The sequence below is a fragment of the Lissotriton helveticus genome, assembly GCF_964261635.1.
Source record: "Lissotriton helveticus chromosome 1_1 unlocalized genomic scaffold, aLisHel1.1 SUPER_1_unloc_81, whole genome shotgun sequence".
Taxonomy (NCBI): domain Eukaryota; kingdom Metazoa; phylum Chordata; class Amphibia; order Caudata; family Salamandridae; genus Lissotriton; species Lissotriton helveticus.
In genome coordinates this window covers 76,088-95,539 of record NW_027611727.1, presented here as the reverse complement: position 1 = coordinate 95,539, position 19,452 = coordinate 76,088, and the positions used below count along the sequence as shown (strand labels likewise).

Below are 19,452 nucleotides of genomic sequence, written 5' to 3'. Positions count from 1 at the left end.
GTTGGCTCGAGGGATTAACACACCGGGCTCCACTACTCACAGGCAGACGGGCCCCCGGTGCGCCCCCCTCGCCCCCATCTCCCCCAGGCCCCGCAGCCAGGCATGTAACACCCATTGCCCCCCTCTCCCCCCCGGCACGTCCGTCACTGTGTCTATAGTCGGATACACAGTTACCATAAATGACCTCACGGGCACTTTACTTTATAATAAAGACTACGGTAGCAAAGATCACCTTATGCTAAGGATTGGATAAACTTTCTACACAAGGACACCATTATGTGACGTTTTACGATCAATTTTGAAACTAGCCACGAGAATTCGCAAGAATATCTCTTATATTTAATACACATTACGCAATATGGATTTATATTATAACATGTCTGCACTCCAACGTGCATCTTTTATACACGCCACCCTTTGAATGACCTAAATTGTATTTTAGAGATTACATTTATGAGAAGTCGATGAGTGCGCAGAACACGAGCATTTGACAGATTCCCCATTCCAAGATGGCGCCCGTTTCCATTGCCGTAGTCCTTCGTTTGTTGTTATGTCGGGATACCGGAAGTCACCCAGAGCGACGGGCTGAGCTCTGCTGGACTCTGCGGCGGTTGAAAGGTGAGACTGAGGTCACAGGCTTCATGTCGGTTGAGAGCTTCCGGGTCATCACGCTCCAAGGACCCGGAGGGAGCCCGAGTGAGACATGAGGATGAATGTTTTTTTTTTTAAAGTCAATGTTTAATATGTATGCTATACATATGGTTGTGTCGGTATATCTTTTTTTTTTTTTTGTTTGAAAAGCTTTATTATGTTGAAGAAAACAATGTAAAACATCAGTACAATAGCACAAATAAAGAGCAATAGGAGTAAAAATAATTGTGGAGAATAGTGTGCCAATAATCAAGAAAGGCCCCAAAAGGGGAGAACGTTATACAAAGAGAAAATGCTTTTATAACTTTTCATTTTGTGGGTAAAGGAAAAGAGAAAGAAAGAGGGAAGAAAGGGGAAAAAAGGGGGGAGACATGAGGATGAATGTTTAATTCCAGCGCGGCTCTCTATGGGTCTCGAGGTGAGATCCGCGCTGACCATAGACCCAAGGGCCCTTCCTTCACGTAGAGCAGGCGCAGCTCACTGTCAGCGTTTGCATGAAAGAATGATGCCTTGATAGACTTCAACAATTTAGTTAAACTCGGCTTTGAAAGGAGGTTTCTTTCAAATATCCATCGCTCTGGGACTTTACAGAGATGGATTTTCAGACGTTTAAACATGCCCCTTCTTTGTTGACAGAAAGTTATACTAGGACAGTGTGGGTATTTATTTCTCACCTTCATGCTTGGTACACTTGGGGCTCTAAGGTTTGGGACTTATGACCCCCAGACTAGAGCACGCGACATGATCGCCATCACTCGGACCCAACCACAGACTGGGTTTTCACACTTGAAAGTACGAAGGGTTTTGTGCACCAGGGCTATAAGGAGGTCATTTTGCCATTGGAGTTTTATCTAGATTCGCTCTCTCCGTCGTATACTGTGTCTTAGAATGCTTATTTTACATGTATCTTCTCAATAAGGTTAGGTTACTATTGTTTGTGTACCCAACATAGACAACCCCCTTAGTTTATATGCGCTGTGACCGTATTTAATTTTACAAAAAATAATACCAATAACTGAGAAGGATGGGACTTCTATTTAGACCATGGTTCTGTACCTTTATTTTTTACACAGCCTTGAGAAAGTCGCGGGATCACCCCCTGTAGCGACGACACACGCGTTGGTTGTCGCCGAGAACACCAGAATAAAATACAAACAAGACAAAAGAGAGAAAGAATTGTGTATATTCTGTGACCATTTACTGTACTTTTTTTTAACTTAGAGGGAAACCACATCTTACTTAAATACGTGTGCTGGGGAGTTGATTTTCTCATGGGTGCAGAGGAGGTGAGGCCTGTCCAGTGGTGCAGAGGAGGTGGTGCCTGTCCTGGGCTGGGGGTGCAGAGGAGGTGAGGCCTGTCCAGGGGATACAGGGGAGGTGAGGCCTGTCCAGGGGGTACAGGGGAGGTGAGGCTTGTACAAAGGGTGCAAAGGAGGTGAGGCATGTCCTTTTCGTGGTGGTTGCAAAGGAGGTTAGGCCTGTCCAAGGGGTAGGAAAGGAGGTGAGGCCTGTCCAGGGGGAGCAGAGGCGGTGAGGCCTGTCCAGGGGGAGCAGAGGCGGTGAGGCCTGTCCTGGGGTAGCAGATGCTGTGAGGCCTGTCCATGGGTAGCAGAGGCTGTGAGGCCTGTCCAGGGGTACAGAGGAGGCGAGGCAGGTCTTGTCCATGGGGGTACAGAGCAGGTGAGGCCTGTCCAGTGGTGCAGAGGAGGTGAGGCATGTCCTGTCCAGGCGGTTAAGAGCAGGTGAGGCCTGTCCAGTGGTGCAGAGGAGGTGAGGCATATCTGGGAGTGGTGCAGAGGAGGTGAAGCCTCTACAGGGGGATGCTGAGTGGTTGAGGCCTGTCCAGGGGGATGCAGAAGAAGCTAGGCCTGTCCTGAGGGGTACAGAGGAGGTGAGGCCTCTCCACTGGTGCAGAGGAGGTGAGGCCTGTCCAGGTGGTGCAGAGGAGGTGAGGCCTGTGCAGGTGGTGCAGAGGAGGTGAGGCCTGTGCAGGTGGTGCAGAGGAGGTGAGGCCTGTCCAGGGGTGCAGAAGAGGTAAAGCTTGTCCAGGTGGCGCAGAGGAGGTGAGGTCTGTCCAGGTGGCAGAGGAGGTGAGGCCAGTCCAGAGGGGCAGAGGAGGTGAGGCCTGTCCAGGGGGAGAAGAGGAGTGGAGGCATGTCCAGGGGTGCAGAGGTGAGGCCTGTCCAGGGGGAACAGAGGAGGTGAGGCCTGTCCAAGGGGTGCAGAGCAGGTGAGTCCTGTCCATGGGGAGGAGAGCAGGTGAGGCCTGTCCAGGGGTACAGAGGAGGTGAGGCCAGTCCAGAGTGGTGAAGAGGAGGTGAGGCCTGTCCAGGGGGAGAAGAGGAGGGGATTCATGTCCAGTTGGCAGAGGAGGTGAGGCCTCTCCAGGGAGGCAGAGGAGGTGAGGCCTGTCCAAGGGGTGCAGAGGAGGTGAGGCCTGTCCATGGGGTGCAGAGGAAGTGAGGCCTGTCCATGGGGTACAGAGGAAGTGAGGCCTGTCCAGGGGTCAGAGGAGGTGAGGCTTGTCCGGGGGGTGTACAGAGGATTTGAGGCTTGTACAAAGGGTGCAAAGGAGGTGAAGCATGTCCTTTTCAGCGGCGGGGTGGTTGTAAAGGAGGTGAGGCCTGTCCTAGGGGTGCAGACGAGGTGAGACCTGTCCAGGGGGAGAAGAGAAGGTGAGGCGGGTCATGAGGGGTGCAGAGAAGATGCCTGTTCAGGGGGAGCCGAGGAGGCGAGGCCTATCCAGGGGGTGCAGAGGAGGTGAGGTATGTCTTGTCCATGGGGGTACAGAGCAGGTGAGGCCTGTCCAGGGTTCAGAGGAGGTGAGGCATGTCCAGTCCAGGGTGTTAACAGCAGGTGATGCCTGTCCGGGGGTACAGAGGAGGTGAGGCATGTCCTGTCCAGGGGGTTAAGAGCAGGTGAGGCCTGTCCAGGGGTGCCGAGGAAATGTGCCTGTCTTGGGCTGGGGGTGCAGAGGAGGTGCAGCATATCTGGGAGTGGTGCAGAGAAGGTGAAGCCTCTCCAGGGGGATGCAGAGTGGTTGAGGCCTGTCCAGGGTGATGCAGAAGAGGCATGGCCTGTCCAGGGATACAGAGGAGGGGAGGCCTGTCTTGAGGGTTGCAGAGGAGAATGCTTTCTAGGGGGAGCAGAGGAGGCGAGGCCTGTCCAGTGGTGCATAGGATGTCATGCTTGCACAGGGTGTGCAGTGCTGATGAGGCCTCTCCAGGGTTCAGAGGAGGCGCGGCATATCCTATCTAGGGGGTTAAGAGTAGGTGAGGCCTGTCCAGGGATGAAGAGGTGGAGATGCCTGGGCTGGGATTGCAGGGAAGGTGATGCATATCTAGGAGGGGTGCAGAGGAGGTGAGGCCGGTGCAGAGGAGTTGAGGCCCGTCTTGAGGGGTGCAGAGGAAGCGAGGCCTGTCCTGCGGTGCAGAGGAGGTCAGGCGTGCACATGGGTTGCAGAGAAGGTGGTGCCTGTCTTGGGCTGGGGGTGCAGAGGAGGTGAGGCTGATCCGGGAGGGGTGCAAAGGAGGTGAAGCCTGTCCAGGGGGATGCAGAGTGGTTGAGGCCTATCCAGGGAGATGCAGAGAAGTGGAGACCTGTCCTCTGTTGGGATGAAACCTGCTCTGTAAGGATAGGAGTTGAGGCCTATCGTGTCCTCTGTGTATGAGGAGTGTGGACCGCCTCAGCCGCTTCTCTCACCGCCCAGAGATACTCCTTTCCAGGCAATGTATTTTATTGTAAGAGCTTGTAATCCGAGTTTTTGAAAAGTATCCGGAGTTACCATTGAGCCCCAGATGGCTCATGACAAAGGCATGTTAAATCAATGAGAACTAGTCTTTCAAGACGTGATATGAGATTCAAAACTGTATATTGTTAGTGATAAAAAGAAAAGGCTTCTTTCTTTTTATGGAGCCCCCACCTACCAACCTAGTTGGTGGCATGCTTCATCATCGGGCCCACCAGGTGACACCTACTGTGTCCCTGCTGTGCTACAAGGCCTGTATTACAGCGGAGCAGGTATATTTACTGAGTGTGCAGTGATAGTGATGTGAAAGTGAAGTTTAAAAACTGTCCAGTGTTCCCATTATCCAAAGGGATTATCTTTAATGTTTGGGCCTCTGGCAGTAGTAAAAGCAAGGCAATGGGTGTAGCTGGAGTATTAAGCGAACCCAGCCGGGGAAAGGGGAATGGGACAGAGAAGAGACTATCTGACCTTCTGGCTCTTCCACTCCACTACTTCCTTTCTGCCCTACTCCGTTTTATGCCTTTCTTATTCCCTCTCTATCTTTAAGCATGAGTGGAAATCGCTGTAACAGAAAAGGACACCATTACTAATTTCCTTCTCCACTTTCTTACTCTCTCTATTTCCTTACCCTATGGCTTTGGCTCCTCTTCTATTCTACAATATAAGTATTCTATTCTTTGGTAACCTGCATTATAAACAACACTTTCGCACCCTTTAACTCTGTGAGTTCATTTATTCTTTTTCACTCATTTGTTCATTCACTCTCTGCCTTACTTTCCTATCTTCTGAATTCTTCTTACTTTTCCCTTAGGAACCTTCTGGAGCTTCCGCCGTCAACCAAGCGACAAAGAAATCAGGAACTGAAGTATTCAACGGGTAAGTATTAATTCTTCTCTTTATATATTTTTTTCCTATTTACTTTAAATTGGTATTTCTCTCTAGCCTACGCCTGGCACAAAACTGCACTTTTTCTATCTAACTAGACTACAGAAAGAATGTGACTAATCTCTGAAAATCCGTTGGTGAAGAGCGTGGTTCTAAAATCAACCGGCGCACTTCACAGCTTGTCTAGACCTCGCACCCGTGTCCAGGAGCGCAGAACTAGACCGACAACTTCTACCGCGGTCCTCCCTGTTGGTAGTACAGGGGAGAATGCCCAATTCCGCAGTATAATCACCTGCGTCCTTTTGCGAGCGGGTAATCTTTGCAATGCCCATTTAATGGCAGATACTGCGGGACAAAGAAGAGCTTTGATTTCTTTTTCCTGTACCCTGACAGTACCCCATCGCAAGGTTAAGCCTCCGGGCTGAGGTTTGTGAGGATTTTGCTAGTGAAAAATCTTGGTTAATCAGGGAGCATGAACATCTGATTGTTCCTCCCACGACCAATCCTCTGGGCCAAAACCCTTCCAGTCTACAAGATAGAAGATTTTTCCCTCGAATGGACTTTGAAACTAGGATTCTTTCAACTTTAAATTCTTCTCGTCCTTTCACTAAAATAGGTTCTCTATTTCTCAATTCTTTCAAATGGGGTGAAACCTTTTTAAGAAGAGAACCCTGAAACACTGGGTGTATTTTTAGCTGTGGTGGTAGTTTTAGTTTGAAAGTCACTGGATTCACTATTTGCTCCACAGGAAATGGACCTATAAATCGGGTTTGAAACTTTCTATTTCCTTTAAGCTTTAGGTTTCTTGTGCTTAACCATACCCTGTCCACTGCACTCAAATCTGGTTCAGGTCTTCTTTTTCATCTGCACTTTGCTTGTAGCGTTCCTTAGCTTTCATTAAGCTCTTGGTGGCAGGCTCGTGTAACTTGCTAAGATGCTGTACAAAGTTTTGTGCTGCAGGCACTGACACTTCTTGAGAGGAAACCTCAAAATTTGGATGCCTTCCATAATTCAAGTAGAAAGGGGGGAAACCAGTGGAGGCATTCTTAGCATTATTATGTGAAAACTCTGCAGTCCAAAGAGGATCAAGCCACTCTCCCTCTTGATCCTAAAGAAACAGCCTGAGATACTTTTCTAACTCTTGATTGTCCCTTTCAGTTTGACCATCTATTTGTGGATGAAAACTCGTTGGGTAACGTGTCTCAATTCCCAAACCCCTTATGTAAGCCTTCCAACAATGGTATAGAAATTGAGATCCACGATCTGTGATCAAAACCTTTGGAATACCATGTATCTTAATAACACGTTAATTGAATTGTGTGGCTATATGTTTTGCAGATGACTTCGCTTTCAGGGCAACAAAATGCGCCATTTTTTAGAAGGAGTCTTCCATGAGTAATACTGAATTGAATCCCTGACTAGAAGGCAATTTAACAATCAAATCCATAGTCCGAGTGTGCCAGGAAAATGGAGGGGTAGGCAAAGGTCTCAATAAACCCTGAGGAGCCAGCTTATTTGCCTTCCCCATTGTACAAATCTCACAGCCTTCCACATAAACTCGAACATCTTTGGACAACCTTGGAAACCAAAACTGTCTCCTTAACAACTCCTCCGTTCAATGGATTCCAGGGTGACCAGCCAATGGACGCTTGTTGTTTAAGTTCTTTGATTGGTAAGTACAAGGCCTTGGAATGAAACGGTAATCCTTCGACAATTTCTTGAGTTGACTGCTTCTCTGCCCAGCTCCGCATTTCTTCAGAAGGTAAGGCTTCTTTGCCCTTGTCTACGAGAGTTTTCTCACTAGTGGCTCCAACGAGCTTAGTTTCAGGAATTATCTTTTGATCACTAATGGGACTCTTTCTACCATCCGTGTCAATGCGAGACGTGGCATCTACCTTTCCATTATTTCTTCCTGGCCGATAAGTTATTACAAAGTCATAATTGGCGAAATACAGGGACCACCTAAGTTGGCATGGTGTGAACGTTCTGGCAGACTTCAGAAACTGAAGATTTCGGTGATCGGTGAATACCGTCACCACATGTTTTGCTCTGACAAGGTAATGTCGCCATAATTGGCGAAATACAGGGACCACCTAAGTTGGCATGGTGTGAACGTTCTGGCAGACTTCAGAAACTGAAGATTTCGGTGATCGGTGAATACCGTCACCACATGTTTTGCTCTGACAAGGTAATGTCGCCATTCTTGGAAGCATCTTTGATAGCGAGGAGTTCTTTATCTGAAATAGTATAAGTTATTTCCGCTGGTTGCAATTTTCTAGAGTAGTATGCCACCGGATGCAACTGTTCGGTCTCTTTGTGTCTCTCTGAAAGCACCTCTCCGATGGCCTGTTTAGAAGCATCAGTCTCCAGGTAAAACGGTTGAATAGGATGCGCATGCAGCAGAATTGGTGCAGTGGTAAAACTCTTCTTCAAGAACTGGAAAGCATCTTCTGCCTCATCAGACGATTGAAAAGGTACTCCTTTCCGTAGCAATTTAGTAATTGGAGGTACCTTCAGGGAAAAATCTTGAATGAATCTGCGATAGAAATTTGCAAACCCGATGAAGCTCTGTATTTCTTTCACAGAGGTTGGAGGAGGCCAATTGAAGACCGCCTCAATGTTTTTAACATCCATGGTAAGACCTTCTGGAGCAATTACAAACCCCAAGAAATCCACAGGTTTCACTCCAAAAGCGCATTTTTCAAGTTTTATGGAAAGCTTGCTTTCCTTCAGGCAATGCAAAACACTTTTGACCTGTTGCTGATCTTCTTCTGGCGAGGAATAAATGAAAATGTTGTCGATTGTAAACAATCGTGCATTGATCAATGAACTCCTTCAGGACATCATTAATGAAGTACTGGAAGGCTGCAGGAGCGTTGCTCAAACTGTAGGGCATCACTTGGTAGTCATATAATCCATACTTTGTTCTGAATGCTGTTTTCCATTCCTCTCCACTTCTCACTCAAATTAAATGGCACTCCCCATGTAAATCTAACTTCATGAAGATTTTGGCATCTTTTAGTTGATCTAGAAGAACTGAAATCAGGGGAAGAGGATAACGATTCTTTATTGTAATCTTGTTCAAGGCACGATAATCTATACACATTCTCAGGTCACCGTCACGTTGCGGAATGAAAAATAACGGTGAAGAAACGGGGGACTGTGATGGTCGTATGAACCCGTTTCTAAGTATTTCTGAATGTAATCTTTAGGTTGACAGTTTTCAGCTTCAGTAAGCGCAAGGAAGGTTAGATCCAGGTTCCAAATCAAATTTTGCAGTCATACCAATGATGTGGGGGCAACTTCTTTGATTCCAATTCACTGAAGACTTCAGCATACTATTGCTATTCTACCGGAAGACTCAGTTTGCACCTCACACACCATCATCTTTTGCTTGCATAATAAAGCTGCTAGATTTCCATCTTGCTCTTTCTGCTTTTCTCCGAAGCAATTCTCCAACCAATAACTTGGTTGTGTTCAGTTAACCAAAGCAAACCCAGGATGATTCCAAACTGCGGAGCATCGATCAAGTTAAATTGAATCTCTTCCTTCTGACCTTCAACAGAGACAAGTTCCACAACTTCTGTGTGACTGGTTATTGGGCCAGAAGATACATTTGTACCCTCAACAGCCCTAACTGCCTCACTTCTCTCTTTAGGTAATGCCTCAGACCAATTTTCGAGGCATATTTGAGGTCACAAAAGTTCCCCGTAGCACCGGAGTCCAGCATCACGGCCACTCCTGAAAGAACTCGGTCTTGAAATCTTAGGGTCCTCGTCAGAATACGGTGTGGAGCGGAAGATTGTAGAGTATTGGCCACTTGACGAGAAATTGGAGTTGTATCCTTGTTAGCAACCACCAGCCCAACTCCTTCTACTAGTGGTGCAGAGAGTTTTACTTCTTGAAGGTTTTTGGCTTCTTGGGACATTTCTTTACAAAATGTTCACTGATACCACAATAAAGCCATAGATTATTCTGTCAACGCTTTGCTTTCTCTTCTTTGGAAAGGGGTCCACTAATAGTTCCAATTTGCATAGGTTTGACTCTATGTTCTTTATCACCAGATTTAACAACCTCTGCGCTGACCCGGTCAAAGCGTGGTACACTGGGCCAAAATTTGCATTGTCTTTCACCCCTTCTTTCCGTTTGTCGATAGTCTATCTCAAAAACGAGCTCAATCAAAGCTGAAACTTCTGCACGGCAATTTGGGATCTGTGACACAGCATCCTTTAAGTCATCTTTCAAACCCCGATAGAATAAGCCTGCCCTTTTGGCCTCCGGCCATTCAGTTTCTACTACAAGTTTGTTAAATTGGGCCAGGTAAGTGACAAGCTCTCTATTCCCTTGCCTCAACTCCAGTAATTCATTATCCGACGATCAAAAATTCACAAAAACTCTTTCTTGAATTCCTCAAAGTTATATAAAATTGAGGAATCTTGGGTGACCAGGGGCATTGACCACGAAGCTGCGTCTCCATTGAGATACGACAAGATGGAAGCTCTACAAGATTGTGCATCTGGGAAGACAGTGGGCCGACACATGAAGTACAATGAGCAATGAGTTAGGAAATGTGGGCCTACATTTAAAATTTGATTACCTTATTTTTCTCCCTGACTCCTATCAACTCTTGTTGAATCTCCTTAAGAATATTTCCTATTTTTTTTTTATTGAACCCTTTAGCCATTCTGCTCAGGTGAGTATTGACGTGGGCACTTCACTCTGTTAAGGGTCGTGGTTACTCACAGTGCCAACACTCCCATGAGCAGAACTATGAGATTTTCCAAATTCGGAGCAGAACTATGAGATTTTCCAATTTCCACCACTGGTTTTCCCACAGCCACCAACTGAAGACTTTACTAGTGGCCGTGTGAACCCACCCGGGGAAAAGGGGAATGGAACAGAGAAGAGACTGCCTGACCATCTGGCTCTTCCACTCTACTTCTTCCTTTCCGCCGTACTCCTTTTTTTGCCTTTCTTACTCCCTCTCTCTCTTCAAGCATGAGTGGAAATCGATGTAACAGAAAAGCACACCATTACTAATTTCCTTCAATTCCTTCTCCACTTTCTTACTCTCTCACTCTCTCTCTATATATATATTACCTACTGGCGGTCGCCAGTAGGTATATATAGTTAGGATTTTTTCTCTATGGGTTTTTTGAAAATTCTATGTCTAATAACTTTGGCGTTTGTGGACGGAATCGGCTGAAATTTTCAGGAAAATGGCACATTTTGTTTCTGAGCAGCCCTTGAAAATATGGGGGGGGTTCGTCCAGTGGGGGCCGAGAAAAAAGGGGGGTCCCAAAACGTGTTTTTAACATTGAGTTTTCCATAGAGCGGTTGGCCTCACTTTTAGCCCGAACGGCTGAATGGATTTGCACGAAACTTGGCAAAATTGTAGGGACTGGTAGCCCGATGTGCCTTTTGTAGGTCTCAATATATGTGCTCCAGTGGATTTTGAGAAATTAACGTTTAAAAAAAGATATATATCTGTAACAGCGGACCGGTTAGCGCTCTGGTTCGCGGACTTTTCGCGCAACGGAGCTTTGTGAAGCGAAGCTGATTGGTTCTCCGGCGTCTGTCAACATTCCAAACAGTCCGTAGCGGCCGCCATCTTGTCTCTCGGTAGGATCGAGAGACAAGAGGAGGTCAAAACAAAGGGGGAAATAACTATAAGGGGGCATAGTAGATCCTCGCTGACCCCCTAGGTTTGATGTGGAGGTTTTAAAAGGGCCCCGCGGGGCAAAAAAAAATAATAATAATAATAATCGAACGGCTGAATGGATTTGCACGAAACTTGGCAAAATTGTAGGGACTGGTAGCCCGATGTGCCTTTGCTAGGTCTCAATATATGTGCTTCAGTGGATTTTGAGAAATTAACGTTCAAAAAAAGATATATATCTGTAACAGCGCACCGCTTCGCGTACTTTTCGCGTTACGGAGCTTTGCGAAGCGAAGCTGATTGGCTCTCCGGTGTCTGTAAACATTCCAAACAGTACGTAGCGGCCGCCATCTTGTCTCTCGGTAGGATCGAGAGACAAGAGGAGGCCAAAGCGAAGGGGCAAATGACCATAAGGGGGCATAGTAGATCCTCGCTGATCCCCTAGGTTTGATGTGGAGGTTTTAAAAGGGCCCCGCGGGGCAAAAAAAAAAAATAATAATAATAATCGAACGGCTGATGACCATAAGGGGGCATAGTAGATCCTCGCTGACCCCCTAGGTTTGATGTGGAGGTTTTAAAAGGGCCCCGCGGGGCAAAAAAAATAAATAATAATAATAATCGAACGGCTGAATGGATTTGCACGAAACTTGGTAAAATATTAGGGACTGGTAGCCCGATGTGCCTTTGCTATGTCTCAATATATGTGCTTCAGTGCATTTTGAGAAATTAACGTTCAAAAACAAGATATATATCTGTAACAGCGCTCCGCTTCGCGGAGATAAAATTATATCTGTATTACCTAGCTGTTGCTAACACCAGTTAGCGACGGCTAGTAGGAGATAGCGACCATCTTGGGTCCCACTTTGCATGTGAGTGATATTTATCACTAATGACATGCAAAGTGGGCATGCCAAGATGTTAGCGACTGGAAACAGTCGCTAACATCGCTATCTCCTATTATCAACTTTTGGAAATATTCGAGATAAGCGCGAATATCTCCAAAAAGTAACAGCTGCCCTGAGCAGTTCTTAGCCATGTTATCCAATGGGAGGTGGATAACATGGCTAAGAGCATTAGCTCGGTAATGCATGAATATCGCGGAGTTTTCAGCGATATTAATGCATTGCGCTCGTTTTTTATCGTATTTGCGATAAACCTTGATAATAGCAAGGTTTATCTGCGATAATTTCTGACGGTAAAAAAATCTTTGCAATGCATCGTTAGGGATAAATATCGCTTAACTTTGGTAATATGCCCCAACGTCTGTTAACGTTCGATTAGAAGGAAATCAGGAATTGTTGAAAAACATTGTGTGCGCCATCTTGTCTTTTTTCAAATGCCACACTTTTGTCGTGCACAGCAGCCATTTTAGATGCCTTGACCAGATCCACTCTGTGCACGCTGTCGATCCTTAGCATGGCTCCCCACCCTCGCAAGCATCTCCCCCAGGCAGTGGTCACCCCCGCTCTCTGTTTTATGCATGGGTAATAAACCTCCCCCCATCTGCGCTGTTCTTCCCTGAGAATCACACCCTGTGCCCGCCCGACACCTCCCTTTCGCCCTATTCACTACCGCACCCTCTGACACTCCTTTTCCTCTGTGTCCGATTGTCCAGGCCGGTCCTAGGCTATCAGCTAGCCCTGCAGATGTAGTTTATGGCCACAGCTGTAAAGAATCACCCGTCTTCAAAGGAGTTATAGTAGATCAAGGCCCACACTCGATGAGATCCGTCACAGCAGAAGCGTTGCTATTATCTGAAAACCATCCTGTATTGTGATTGGGGAGGGGACCGAGCGTGAAGCGGAAGATTCCAGGGATGACTCTTTGTACATCAAAGTTTTTACAATTATGTGTCACATTAAAAATATATAGCACTCCGACAAAGTAGTAAGATTATAAAACTTTAATAATTTATAAATATATACAAGAAAACAAAAATAGTAATAACATATAAACATTTTTAGAGAAAAACAACGAAGTAGCGGTCGGCTGTGCGAATAGTCCCAACGCAGCACAACGTCCAGATTTCCGGCGTGGGGCGTCGCGGGGGGTGGGTCATCAGTAGCAAACTGTTGTGCGAATAGTTCCAAGGCAGCAGAACGCGCCGAAATCTAGATGACACGAAAGTGATGTCTAGTAAGTTGCCACCCAGCAAATAACGGCATGGGGCGTCGCGGGGGGTAGGTCATCAGTAGCAAACTGTTGTGCGAATAGTTCCAAGGCAGCAGAACGATGGCACCAAGGTGATGTCCAGTAAGTTGCCGCACTGGTTTTGGTATCCTACAATGCTGCTCCGAATAACGGCGTGGAGCGCCCCGGGGGAGGCGGCGTGAACGGGCCTCTCCAGGTGGAGTCTCATCTGTTTTAGTGGGGCGCCCCTTTACCGTTTCAGTTGCCATTCCGTCCGCTTTTGGTCCACTGTGTCAAAATCCGCCATTCAGCTGAGTTGCGCCCACTCTTGCGGTGCAGCGATAGGCGGCTGTCACAGGACTCTCAAAATGGCGGCAGGCTGTTTCCTTTTTGGGCCTGGTCCACTGAAATGGCCCTGGGACACCTTGGAAATCGGACGCTTGTCTGCTAGGTCTTGGACCCCATTCTCGAAAGCGTCCCCTCCGCCTTGAGAATTCATCAAAAGTTTTGGGGGCCCGAGTCCTGCAGGCTTCTGGTGGGGAGCGGCTGCCATGATTGCTCGCGGAATGACCACGACGGAGCTACGAGATGGTGGTGCTCTCATGGTGACGCCAGTTTAGTCTGAAACATCCAGAAACAAGGTGGGGCTTTCATCGTTTGGGGGAAAAAAAAAGTTTTCATCCAATGAAAAGTGTTGTTTTTAGGTCATATGATCAAGCCTTCCATCATTAGGAAACCAAAAGTAAAATGAACCAATGAAAAGTTTTATAAACAAGTCACATGACCTGTTATGCGGCATAGGGTATAAAATGCGGAGAAAATACGTTGGCACGTGAGGCGGCGTCAGTAGCGGACCGATGTGCGAATAGGCCGAAGGCAATACAACGCGCTAAGATCCGGATGGCACCGAGGTGGTGTCATAGTTGAGAGTTCTGAGCAGCGGTTGTAACACTGTCTGAAGCTTATTTGCAGCTGCTGCAGCTTCACTACGCGCCAAGATCCGGATGGCACCGAGGTGGTGTGTAGGAAGTTGCCGCACTGGTGTGGCCATCCTACAATGCTGAAAGTCGGCGTGGGGCGCCCCGTTGGCCTGTGAGTTTGCGTCAGTAGCGGACCGATGTGCGAATAGGCCGAAGGCAGCACAACGCGCCAAGATCCGGATGGCACCGAGGTGGTGTCTAGTAAGTTGTCGCACTTCTGTGGCCATCCTACAATGTTGAAAGTCGGCGTGGGGCGCCCCGTTGGCCTGTGAGATGGTGTCAGTAGCGGACTGATGTGTGAATGGGGCCAAAGGCAGCGCAACAATATTTTCTACTATATTTCCGGAGTAGAAGACACCACAAGGCGCTGAGATGCCAAGATCCGGATGGCACCGAGGTGGTGTGTAGCAAGTTGCCGCACTGGTGTGGCCATCCTACAATGCTGAAAGTCGGCGTGGGGCGCCCCGTTGGCCTGTGAGATGGCGTCAGTAGCGGACCGATGTGCGAATAGGCCGAAGGCAGCACAACAATATTTTCTGACTGACACCACAAGGCGCTGAGATGCCAAGATCCGGATGGCACCGAGGTGATGTCTAAGTTGCGGACTGATGTGCGAATGGGGCCAAAGGCAGCGTAACAATATTTTTTGTATGGAAGATACCACTAGGCGTTGAGATGCCAAGATTCGGATGGCACTGAGGTGATGTCTAGCAAGTTGGTGTGGTCATCCTACAATGCTGAAACTCGGCGTGGGTCGCCCCATTAGCCTGTGAGATGGCGTCAGTAGCGGACCGATGTGCGAATAGGCCGAAGGCAGCACAACGCGCCAAGATCCGGATGTCACCGTGGTGGTTTCATAGTTGAGAGGCACTTCATCTGCAGTGGGGCGCCGAGATCCGGATGGCACCGAGGTGATGTCTAGTAAGTTGCTGTACTGGTGTGGTCATCCTACAATGCTGAAACTCGGCGTGGGTCGCCCCATTAGCCTGTGAGATGGTGTCAGTAGCGGACCGATGTGCGAATAGGCCGAAGGCAGCACCACGCGCCAAGATCCGGATGTCACCGTGGTGGTTTCATAGTTGAGAGGCACTTCATCTGCAGTGGGGCGCCGAGATCCGGATGGCACCGAGGTGATGTCTAGCAAGTTGCTGTACTTGTGTGGTCATCCTACAATGCTGAAACTCGGCGTGGGTCGCCCCATTAGCCTGTGAGATAGCTGTTCTTTGGATTTGGGCCTGGTCCACCAAAATGGCCCTGGGACACCTTAGAACTCGGACGCTCGATTTTTTTTTCCTTTCCTGTACATGCAAAAAAAGGTAAATGCCCGGTACGTTACACGCTTCATCTGCCACGATGAACTCTCCAGAGGAACCGAAAAAAAATATAGTTGTGGTAACTATACCATGCATCGTCATATGGAGAGGTGGCACCAATTAATTATAGTGCTGCATAAAAGAGAGATTTGGAGGAGAACCCCTGACCTGCTAGTACATTCATCAAAGAAGTGGCACTGAGAGCTTCAGAGGCAAGGGAAACGGTCCCAAATATTTAGAAGAACTTTGGAAAGATTAAAATGACATGTTTAGATTGTGGCAAATTAATTTCATGTGGACAGATGAGTGTTACTCTAATAAATACAGCATATGAACATCATCATAGTCGATGGTTGGTAGAGACATTTTGACTATATCCTGGACCTGCCCGTCCTCGCCCAAAATGGCGCCAGAATAAATGGGACTCGTAACTCCTTGTTGTGTACTGGTTGCAGAACCTTGAAATCACGAGATACGTATGCAGTTTTGAAGCACATGGCGGGCGGGGACGAGAATTGATTGAATATTTCGACATCCCTATTGATATTAAGTTCTGATGTGTTATTGATTACTGTACTGTTGAAAGTTCGAATTAACGTCACCCATGGTACTTGCCCGCAAATGTATATCTAGATAATTTTATTGTAACTGGCCCTGTCGTATTTTTTTTTTTTCACAACAAGTTTATTGACAAAGATGAGCATATGTAACAAGACAGACCCCCACAATCGGGAAGGCACCATCAGACATTCCGATACAATCAAGAAAATAGAATTGAGTATTCAGTCAACAATCATTGCAGCACAAGGTCATAAGAAACGATCATCTCTGTCTTTATCACTAAATTATCCACTCATCCCCAACTCCCGGATCCCTCCCCTGAATCCCACCCTAACCCTATGCATGTGTGTATGGACGGTGTCGATGAAAATTCTCAAAGTGGTAAGTGTGTGTGTGGGGGGGGGAACGGGGCCGTCCGGCCACAGGGAGTTAAAGATCTTCCTCTGGTTCCACTGGGGGGTCCAGCAACAGGCCCCTGTAGTCCGCCCATCTCTTCCATACCTTAAAGTGCTTACGGGGGCACCCTCGGGCCTCAAAGATCGGTCGTTCCAGACCCATGCAGAAGTCTATGCCAGCCTTCCACGCACACAGGGGGGGGGGTCTCACATCCTTCCATACTCTGGCTAGGTCTCTCTTGGCCACCACCAGCCCCAGGAGGAGCAGGTGTCTCTTGTACATATTGCCACCAACCCCCTCTAGAATATGTAGCAGACCCAGACGGTGGGTACGAGGGAGGGTCCATCCCAACACTTCCGACAAGCAGTCCCATACACCTCTCCAGAAGCCAACTAATCTAGGACACGACCACAACGTGTGGAGCAACGTACCCCTCTCCAGCCCGCATCTCAGACAGTCCGGGGACTCTATCAGTCCCGCCTTCCACAAACGCTCGCGGGTATAGTAGGCTCTGTGCAGGATTTTGAATTGGATTAATCGGAATCGGACGGCAATGGCCGCACCCCTCGGGGATACCAAGGCCTCACGCCAATCATCCTCATCCAGCTGACCCACGTCCATCTCCCAGGCCGCCTTCAGTGGAAGGAGGGTGGAGGAGCAATGGATGACCATTGTCTGGTAAATGCGTGAAACTTTTTTATCTCCCAGATCGCCCATGAATACCTTAGCTTCAATCGGGCTGAAGTCAGGAAGGGAGTCAATGCCGGTGAGACTGGGCAGCAGCGCATGCCGGAATTGCAAATATCGAAAAAATTGAGATTGGGGCATATCAAACTCGGTGCGAAGGGCCTGAAAGGATTTGAGGGCTGTGCCAGACATCACTTGGCCTAATTGCGAAATACCAATTGCGTCCCAGCCATCAAAACCTGATAGCTTAGACAGTTCCGGTAGCAAGCCGTTACGCCACAAGGGCGTCTCCGCGGTCAGTCTGCCCCACCAGCCCATGCGTCGCAGGGCCTGCCGCCACACTGCAAAGACAAGTTGTGTAACCCTCGGCAGAGATCGACGCAACCGGGGTGAATAGAGGATGGTGTGGAGCGAGTTGTCGCCCATCAAGGCACGTTCCAGGGCGTAGGCTGGGTCTTCGCCATTGCTATACCACCAGTCGTTTAGAATGAGGAGGTGTGCGGCTTGATAGTAGGACTGCAGATCCGACGTGGCCAAGCCCCCACCGTAGGTGGACAAAAAGCACGTACGTAGCGCAACCCTGGCGGCCCCTCCGGCCCACAGGAAGCGGCCCAGCAGAGAATTGACCTGTCGAAACCACTGAGGTGGGACAGGATATGGGTGGTTCTGTAGCTGATACAAGAGGCGTGGTAGCGCCACCATCTTAAAAATGGCAGAGCGGCCAAAGATGGACAGGGGCATCCGAGACCAAGTCTTAACGTCCGACTGTACCCTCTCCCAGACTGGTATGAGATTATGATCCCAAGCAGTGGCTGCCGAGGTCGATAGAAATACGCCGAGATATTTCAGCCCGGTCGTAGCCACCCGCAGCCCTGAGGCCCAGGGGTCCGCCAAGGCGCCCCCTCCTAGCACCCACAATGTGGATTTATGAAGGTTCAGATATAGGCCCGAGGCCTCCCCAAATTGTTGCATCACCTCCAGGACACGCGGGCCCGAGTGCTGCAAGTCGGTAAGGAAAAAGAGGACGTCATCCGCATACAGGGCTATTTTGTCAGACAGAGTGGCAGTCCATTGAAAGCCCTGTATCAGCGCATCCTGGCGCACTCTGGCAGCTAGGGGCTCCATGGCCAGTGCGAACAGGTAGGGGGAAAGAGGGCAACCCTGTCTGGTCCCGCGGCCGATATGGAACGTTTCGGACACAGCCCCGGCGACCCGCACCGAGGCCGTGATGTCGGTGTAGAGGAGCCGGACGTATGACAGAAAGACCGGGCCCAAGTTAAGGCCGCGCAGCAAGGCAAACAGGTACGACCAGCTGACAGAGTCAAAGGCCTTGTTAATGTCGGCCAGCAACAGCGCCGCCCGGTCCCCCAGAGTCTCAACCGCGTCAATCGCCGCCTGAGCGCGACGGATATTATGTCGCGTTGCCCTGTGTGGCATGAAACCTGCCTGATCAGGATGGACCAGGTCGGTGATAAGAGGAGCTAGGCGGTTCGCCAGGGCCTTGGCCAAAATCTTGGCCTCCACATTAATCAAAGAGATGGGCCTATATGAGTCATGACTGTCTGGGGGTCTGCCCGGCTTCAGGAAGACCACTATTTCGGCATGTCGCCAATCTGGGGGCAACACCCCTCTGGTACGCGCCGCTTCCAGCGCCCGGCGATAATAAGATCCAAGCTGAACATGGAATTTCTTGAAAAATTCGCTAGGATAGCCATTTGGGCCGGGGGCCTTGCCAGTGTTAAGTTGCCCCAAAGCATCTCCCAACTCCTCAGCTGTGAGGGGAGCATCCAGGGCCGTCTTAGTCTCATCAGATATCGGCACGGGCGGCAGCTCCTCAAGGAATCGGGCCAAGTCGCCATCCGACAACCGGTCACGCGGGGCATACTGGGTGGAGTAGTACACGGCAAAACTCGTAGCCAATTCATGTGGATCGGTCATAACCTCCCCACCACCATTCGTGAGACCGGGCAGTAGGAGGGGTTGAAAGTGTTGTTGGCACAATCTATGCAGCATGGAGCAGGACTTGTCCCCCCATTGATATATCCTACTTCTGGTGGCCAGCCACGCCTGCTTGGCCTCATCCATCAGGAGGGACCCGTAGGTTTGCTGTGCTTGTAGAAGCAGGCGTAGCCCGATGACATCACCACCCTCACGACTTTCTCGCTCCAGAGCCGTTACCCGTACAGCCGCCTCTGCAACCTGCTCTCGGCGCTTCCGACGGGCCGCCGAGCACCATGCAATATCTGCTCCCCGTATGGTAGGCTTCATGGCCTCCCACACCATCCCCACATCAGCGCCCTCCACTAGATTTTCCCGCCAGAAATGGTCAATCGTTTCACGTAAATGGTTAGCATATGTCGGCTGAAGGAGATGCCACGAGGACATCCTCCATCGAAACGGCTGTCTTTTCCGAAGGAGTTCCAGTCCAATCGAGACGGGGGA

General features: G+C 48.9%; 1 long non-coding RNA gene across 1 annotated transcript in view; it reads left to right on the top strand.

Moving 5' to 3' along the window:
* Positions 1-575: 575 nt before the first annotated feature.
* Positions 576-19,452, top strand: part of LOC144806538 (uncharacterized) — a 53,837-nt gene continuing 34,960 nt past the window's right edge. Inside the window, exons 1-2 of the long non-coding RNA XR_013605825.1 lie at positions 576-618; positions 5,211-5,275. This is a non-coding gene — a long non-coding RNA (uncharacterized LOC144806538). The remainder of the gene's footprint in view (positions 619-5,210; positions 5,276-19,452) is intronic.